Genomic DNA, 8,333 nt, shown 5'->3' on the forward strand with positions numbered 1-8,333 from the left:
TTCCGTGGGACTTTGAATCATGAGTCAGCCATCTACAGGGCAGTAATACCACATTCTCCATCAGAAGGAGACTTGGATTGTAATTGGGATTGTCGTGTAGTCTATGGTTTCATTTTTGATTTTCTGGGAGGAATCACATTTTCCAACTATGAGTTAGCAAATCCTTAAGCCATAAAGCTGAGTCATTCACTCTTTTGTTTTTCTGAAGGCAATTCTGGATCTTAGTTACTGTAAGCTATTCATGTTAGCACAGACCCTGAGATGTAATTGGTAGCTTGGAATTTTTTGTGTGATGCTTAGTTTCTTTTTCCTCCTCTTACATCTGTCTGCTGGAAATGTGTGTGTGCTGCTTTGAACTCCTGCGTAAGCCCTCACAGCCTAGGTCCTTTCTCGAGGTAGATCTGGGTCCCACGATGTTTCCTTAGAGTGCCCAATTAATGGGAGGGGTGAGTTCCTTGGTACCTCGTCAGAAAAGTATCTATTTTTAGGCAGTGTTTTAGGATGGCAAAGTCTTTCTGAATTCTATGTGTGAGGAGAAATATTAAAAATCTCACTGGTGGCTTTAGGTCTGATCGTACATGTTGGCTTTACTTCACCGTATATAGAGTTAATGTTTTGATAACCTGCCTCTTTTTTCTATTTGCAAATCACTTTCAAACCCTGAAAGGGGAATGACTGTGTTTTGCTTTTGCAATTTGAGATCTCAGCCTGTTGCACTGTCTGAGGACACTGTAACCATTCAGAATTCTCCTTGGCCCTTATTCTTGCTTAGTGTCCAATTTCCTCTTGTTTTATATTTACTCTCTTCTTCCTCCTTCCTTCTTGGAGTGTTACATTCTTGGAACTCCAATGCTTTCTGTCTATTCTGCAAAGCAGTGCTGGAGCTCTTTCCTGCTCCTCCTCCCAAAGTCGTACACTCTAACCCATCATGGGGAGGAGATTATGGCTATAAAGAGCTTTAAACTGAAGGAAACCTACCTCCCTACACATTTTCTACATGGAGATTGGCAGTGGGAGATAATTCCATGTTCTCGCACTGTTAGAGGACTGTGCTCTGGTCCACTACCATGCCAAATGGTACAAAAAGTTCAATTTTTAAGCCTTTTCTTTCTCTAAGTAGGCAACTTGACAGCCTTTTAAAAGATTTCTTAGCCGGCAGTATCTCTGGCTCTGATTTATCTTGTACATCACCAAGCTGTCCTATGTGTAATGCCAGCTTTCTTTTTCCAGATTCTTTAAAGCAAATCATTAAATTTGGTAAAATGTTTAACTTTCTATTTAGACCTCATCACTATGTGGCTCTAGGTTACATTTTCCAGTTTGATCTCCTGAGATGGTATGTAATAAAGCTTACCCTTATGTAGAAGTTCTCTATGCTCTATGAAAAATTATCCTTACTTTTAGTTACTGTACCTTTGAATACCCTCATTCTTCTGTGGTGCCTGTGCCTCAGTACCCACCTTGGGTTCTGCTTTCTGTTAAAGCCTTCCTAGAGCACTGCAGCCTGAGATTTTCCTTTTCTGTACCCTGGACTGATCCGAGGAACTCCTTCCAGGTTTCCCAACATTACAGAGCCCTTAATTATCTCTTGCATGTCTTTGTGGAAATATTTTCAATGATTAAAGTTAATGATTACAACTAACAGGCAGGTCAATTAAAAGAATAATCCATTACTTGCTCACCCCCTCCTAGATCAGGTATAACCGTCATATAGTGAAGAGAGACATTCTTAGGATAAATGATTGGGGAATGGATGATGGAGTTCTTAAAGAAACAAATGCTGGTTTGTGACTAGGTCTGAGTTTCTGCTGTGATCACTGTCAGTGTTTTTGATTGCTGCAACCCCTGCGGCGAGGAGTACTACAGTGGATTTCTTACGGAGGATTGCTTTGTGAAAGTCTTTCTCTGAATTTTGGTAGTTTTCAAATGTCTGTAGTTTAAAGTAATGAATATACCCAAAGCAACTTATTTTGGAGTGGGATTTCCTGACCTCCTTCAACAGGTAGTTTTAAGTGGCAAGTCAGGCATATTTATTAAGAAGGAAAAGATTAGGTGAAATTCAATGAGATAAAACTTATAAATGAAGTTGCCATAGTTTAAAAATTCTTTTCCAGTAGTGGAATCTTAGTCATGCTCTTTTAAATACTGTTATTTGTGAAATATGTGAGTTAATTCTTTTTAAAAATTTTACTGGTACATTTTAGATATGTATAATGATAACATTCATCAGAAGGAATTTATACCTGTATATCATGTACCTTGCTTCTGTTTTCCTATTCCCTTCCCCTCCTGTCATGCCCTCTTCCCCTACTTCTTTGCAAAGGGTTTGTTTCCTTTTTTTCCTTCCATTTTCTTTTTTGTCCCTTCTTCCTTTTTCCCTCCCTTTCCCTCTCTCTTGTTCTCCTCCCCATTTGTACATTTCCTTTCTATTTCACAGTATCTAGAATATGTTTTGGTCCTTATTTACCTTTCAGTTTCTCATATCAGAGAAACAATGCGGTATTTACACATACATGTCTGGTTTATTTCACCTAAAACTATGGTATTGAGGTGCATCGATTTATCTAGAAATGTCTCAAGGTCTTCCTTCTTTATGGCAGAGTAGTTATAAAAACATACACATCTCTATTTATTCAATGATTGATGTATTTGCAGTTTCTAAGACTTCGCAATTATAAACTGTACCACTATAAACACAGGTGTGCTATATAGCTTTGATATGATGCTTTGAATTCATTCATGAAGATACCGAGAAGGGAAATAGCTGGATCCAATGGGACCTCTAGTCCCACTTTTAAAAAAGAATTTCCCCACTGATTTCCATTATGGTTGCACTAGTCTACACTCTCACCAAAAGTGGAGAAAGGTTCCTTTTTCCATGCTGATTTTATCACAGTAGCTTTGTAATATAATTTCAGGTCTGAAATTGCAGTGTCTCTTGCGTTGCCTTTGTTGCCCAGGATTGCCTTTGCTGTTCTAGGTCTCTTTTATTTCCAAATGAAATTTAGGAATGTTTTTGGGTCTATTTCAGTCACTAGCCATGTCCTTTCTTCTGGTCACCATCTCAGTAATCATCTGAGAAATTATTTCTGATTTGATTTTATTCTAGAATAAATTGAGAATGCTTAGGAAATCACTACCTCTCAGAGATCTTCCAGATGTAGGTGGCTTTTGGGTTTTGACTGTGTTGCAAGATCTTACCTGTTCAAAATATTGGGATTGAGAATTTGTTCCCTATTTGATCTACCTCTGGCTCTTTGGCACTGGTCTACAGTATTGTTATCAATCTTAGGCAATCTCAGTCTTGGCATACCAGGAAAAACAACTGATTCGGCTCATTATGTCACCTTGGATGGAGTAGTATAATCAGTAATAACAGTAGCTTCAAACATAGCCTGGAAAATGACAAACTTATAACAGTTAATTTGTCACCTTTAACCATATGAACTGTATTTGTGGTTATATAATAAAATGTAAATCTGACCAGAGGTCAGGCGTTGTGATGCATGCCTCAATCCTAGCACTTGGGAGGCTGAGGCAAGAGGATCATTGCAAGTTTCAGACCAGCCTGTGCTACAAAGTGAGCTCAAGCCCAGACTGAACTGTCTAGTGAGACTGTCTGAAAAAGACAGAAACAAAATTAAAATAACAACAACAACAAAACCGACCCAAAAATTTTATATAGTGAAACTGCCCTCAGTATGGTGCATTTACTCATGAGGAGAAAATTTTAAAGGGTTTGGATAGGAAAAATTGAGAAAAAGGAGAAGAGGAAGGTATTAGAAGCTGGGCAGGAGGACAAAGGAAGGTTATGAGAACTTAGGGAAACTAGAAAAGGCAGGATCAAAAGAGAAGGAACAAATAAAAGCAAGAACAGAACAACAATAAAAAGACTAGAAATAATTTGTATTCATGTAACAAGCAAGAAAAAGTGAAGCAAAGCAGAAAACAAAAAAAAAAAGAAGAAGAAAGAAAGAAAAGAGAGACAGAGACAGAGAGAGAGAGAGAGAAAGAATTCCTCGCTAGGCTGTGTCTCTGCTGTCATTGGTAAAGAGGGCAGACAGAGTCCAAATCCATTTTATGAGTCCCAGTGAGCCAGCTGAGCAATACTGGATAATCTGTGGTGTAATTGTGGATAATCCTCATAAACCTGCACCTTAGTTCCCCTGAAGTTAAATTGGCTCTTTGGCTGTGAAGCTAGAACCCAATTTGTTCAGCCTGCAACAAGCCGTGTACCTCCTGCTGGCTTCAGTTTAGCTCCTTGATGGCCTATTGACTTGATCTTGGTTTCATCTTACCTTGTCACTGGGAGCTATAGGGAGTCAACCAAGCTCAGCTGACCTCTCTCCAAGATGGCAGCTGGCCAGTTGCCCTCTATGACGAAATATCTGAACCTGAATAACTAACTCACCAACCTCTACAGTCTGTCGCATCCCCTGCTCTGTTAAACTAGTGCGTTTCTTCATGGAGGCTGATGGGTCACTGGTAGTCACCATCCAGCTGCAAGTTTGAGCCACTCCTTTTTCTCTGTGACTCAGGCTTAGGGAGAAAACGCTGCTTTCTACCTCCTTTTTCTGAATTGAGGTCTCTCTTTGCTCTTCCCCAGGCTTCAATGATGGGGGATAAATACCATTTGTTCCATTAGCAAGAGTCCCTTGTTAATGGAAAAACTACATGCTTTTTCAGAATCTAAGGGTGAATGGAATGACACTGGGTGGAAAAGGCAGGATTTTCTTCACCTAGAAAATCGAGGAGTCTCATGGAAGATACATCATTAAATAAGACAAAAGCACTTTGAAACTTTTAATTATTTACATTTGGAAGTTGTTTACTCTTTAGGACCAAAATGAAATTTTTCTTTAAAAATCTTTATTTAAAATTTAAAACTACATATATATGATATTCAGCAATGCTGTTTTAGTGCATATATGCTTCAGAAAGACTAACTCTAGGTAATGACATTTGCATTACTTTATATAGTTATCTTTTTGTAGCTAGTTCATTTAAATTCTTTTATTTTAGCAAGTTTCGATTATACAGTATGTTATTATTATCTGTAGGTAGTATATTTTATAATGGATCTCTTAAACTTTTTCCTTTTATCTAACTTTAATTTTGTGATTTTGACCAACATCTTCACAATTCCCTGAACCCTCAGCCTCTCCTAACCACTATTATGCTCTTTAATTTTGAGTAATGCCAGGTATGATGGTGCACCACTGTAATCCCAGCACTTCGGAGTCTGAGGTAGGAGGATTTCTGTGAATTCAAGACCAGCCTGAGCTACAAAGTAAGCTCAAGGCCATCTTGAATGACATAGTGAGACCCTGTCTCAAAAAGACAAAAAATCTTAAAAAAAAATAAAATGATTTTGAGTATAGTCTTTTCTGATCCCACTTGTAAGTTAATTTTTTAAAATTCCTCAGATTCTTTTTTTTTTTAGATTCCTCAGATTTTTTTACCTGACTTAGGTTACTTACCATAACTTTCTCTAGGTTTGGGTACATTGTTGCAAATACGACACTTCCTTCTTTTTAAAGACTGGTATTCCATTATATTATGTACCACATTTTCCTTATGCATCCATTATTAGTGGAAACTTAGGTTGGTTCCAACTCTTGGGTGTTGTACATCATGTTGCAATGAATATGAGATTTGAGATCTCTCTTAACGTACTGATTCCTTTTTTTTTTGTTGTCTTTTTTTGTGTTTTTCCTTTCTATCGGCACCGGGGATCGAACTCACGACTGCCTGCTTGCAAGGCAGGACCTTATGCTGCTGAGCTAAATCCCCAGCCCCCAACGTACTGATTACTTTTCCTTTGGCATGTACCAAGAATTAGGATTGCTGGGTAACACATATGTTATCTTTCTGTTTCTGGGAGAAAATATTGAGATAAACGATCTATGAGGTAGAAGGATTATTTTGGCTTATGGTTTCAGAGATTTCGGTCCATGGTTGCTTGGTCCTACAGCCTGAGTCTTATAGTGAGGAGTACATCATGCTGGGAGGCCCTGGTAGAGGATGCTGTTCACTTTAGAGTGGCTGAGAAACAGAGAAAGAGAAGGGGCTGGGGTCCCATTCCCAACTGCAAGGGCGTGTCTTCAAGGGCCTACGTCTCTCCCACTAGGTCCAAGGTCTTAAAGATTCTACTGCTTTCCGATAGTGCCAATGGTTGGTGGCCAAGTCTTTTACCACATGGACTTCAAAATCCAGACTATAGCAGTATGGTAGTCCTATTTTTGATTTTTAAAAGAACCTTCATATTGGCAAATTATTACATTTCCATCAGCAGTCTACCTGGGTTACCTTTTCTCCACACCCTTGTGACACATATGATCTTTTATAGTTTTAATAGGTGTGAAATAATAGTCTGGTTGTGGTTTTAATTTGCATTTTTCTGATGATTAATTGTGTTGTCGATTTTCAAAATACATCTGTTGGTAATTTGTATGTGTTCTTTTGAGAAATCCTGTTTAGATCATTTGCCTATTTTAAAATCATTATTCGTTTTGTTTTTTGCTATTTGTATAGTTTGAAATTTTTATGTATTTTGGATATTAACTTTTTATCAGATGTATAATTTTTGAATCTTTTCTCCCATTGAAAGTGTATTTTTCCTTCATTTCTCTATTTATAACTTAATATATGTAGGAATGACCCAAACACCAGCCATCCCTTAGTGAGTTCTATATGACACTTGGAGGTGGGTATTGTTACACCATTCTACAGATTGCAAAACTAAGATTTAACCACGATTTACTTTTATACCCTAGTATGACTCCAAAGACTTCTTTTAAGTTTAAGTTTTTAGTCAGTTTTACATATACAGAGTTTAAATATGTAGTTCCTTGTAATATTTACAATAAAATTTAAATTTTTCTACAGATAAAGCCCATCTTTGTAATATGTTACTTATAATTCTAATGCTCATCTCTGCCTTATTTCATTATGAAGAATATTAACAGAATCTGTATGTACTCACTCTACTCTTTTTTTTAAAAAATCTCTTACTTAGATGGCTAATTTACTTTGCACTGTGCAAGCAATGACGTTATTGCACAGGAGCTTCAAAGGGGGAAATAACTGGCCTGAAAAACTTGCTGTGAGTTAGGGATGGCTGGGTGGGAAGGCGACAGTGAAAGCGGACTGTTGTATGGTACCTCTATTGCGCGTATAGAACTTCAGAATTTAGTTTGTCTCCTGGGAAAAGGCCAGGTGTTTCATACTCCTTTTTCACATTTTCTTCATGAGTACGTGTACAACTTCAGTCATTAGTCCTGGATAGACAGGTGATACCTGCTGAAAGAACTAAAATTGCTGTGACTTTTCTGTGTGCAAAACACAGGCTCTGAAAGCCCAGTGCACTCTGCTCCACGTGCTGTGGGACCAATCACACCATCCTGCAAAATCAGGATTTTTCCACCTAGTTCTTGCCCCCTTGCTTTTATCACGTTCAGCGTAAATTACAAGCCCTTTTGGTCAACCCTGCTAAGCAGACTAAGGTAATTATGTCAGGTCAAAGTCTCCTCTGTGTTTGTTCAAAAACTGTAGAAAGTGACCCGGAGGTTCAGCTTATATCACGTAAATTCCAAATCAGCAAATGATTCCTGCCCAAAGTACATGCAGTAAGGAAGTAAACGAGAAGATGCTTTTGCTTAGATGCTCTTCAGGTCCCTGGGTTCCTAGCTAGGGATATAAAACTGCAGTATGAGAAAACCAGCAGTTAGAAGAGAATTAAAACCATATTGATGGAAACCAGCACCATGACACACTTACAAAGAGCGCTGTCGTGTGAACCAGGTCTTCTCAACCTGCATTCTCTCCTAAATGATCTTTCTCAGTAATATGGTTGCAACTCCCAGGCTGTGACACTTAGTGATGAATGAAAATATGTTTTTAATATGTATTTTTTTCTTTTTCTGAAAATAAAGTCAACAGATTATTGCTTCAGTGATTCTTTTCCATGATGAAAACAAAAATATATAGGGACTATGGCTATTCAAGGAAAAGATAAATGTTTGTGTTGAACTGAAGTTAGGAAAATCTGTGGTTTGACAGGTAGTGTGTGATATTTTTATTAGTTTCTCCCATACTCATGAATTGCAGGAATAGCAATGTAGCCATTATAATGTATAACTGGAGATTTCTGGTGAATATAATGTCACCAACTAACATTGATAGCACCAACACCAAATCAATGTTTCCCAAATATTATTTATTTGGTATTTTAATCTGTGTTTTGAATACTGAAATGGACAATTTTAGCTTCTTTATGAAATTGAACATCATTTTAGAAAAGAATTCATCACAAAATGATACACAACTAGGGA

This window comes from Cavia porcellus, unplaced genomic scaffold (assembly GCF_034190915.1).
Source record: "Cavia porcellus strain 051 isolate PalLab524CR breed Dunkin Hartley unplaced genomic scaffold, mCavPor4.1 scaffold_1, whole genome shotgun sequence".
In the NCBI taxonomy this organism is placed as follows: Eukaryota; Metazoa; Chordata; class Mammalia; order Rodentia; family Caviidae; genus Cavia; species Cavia porcellus.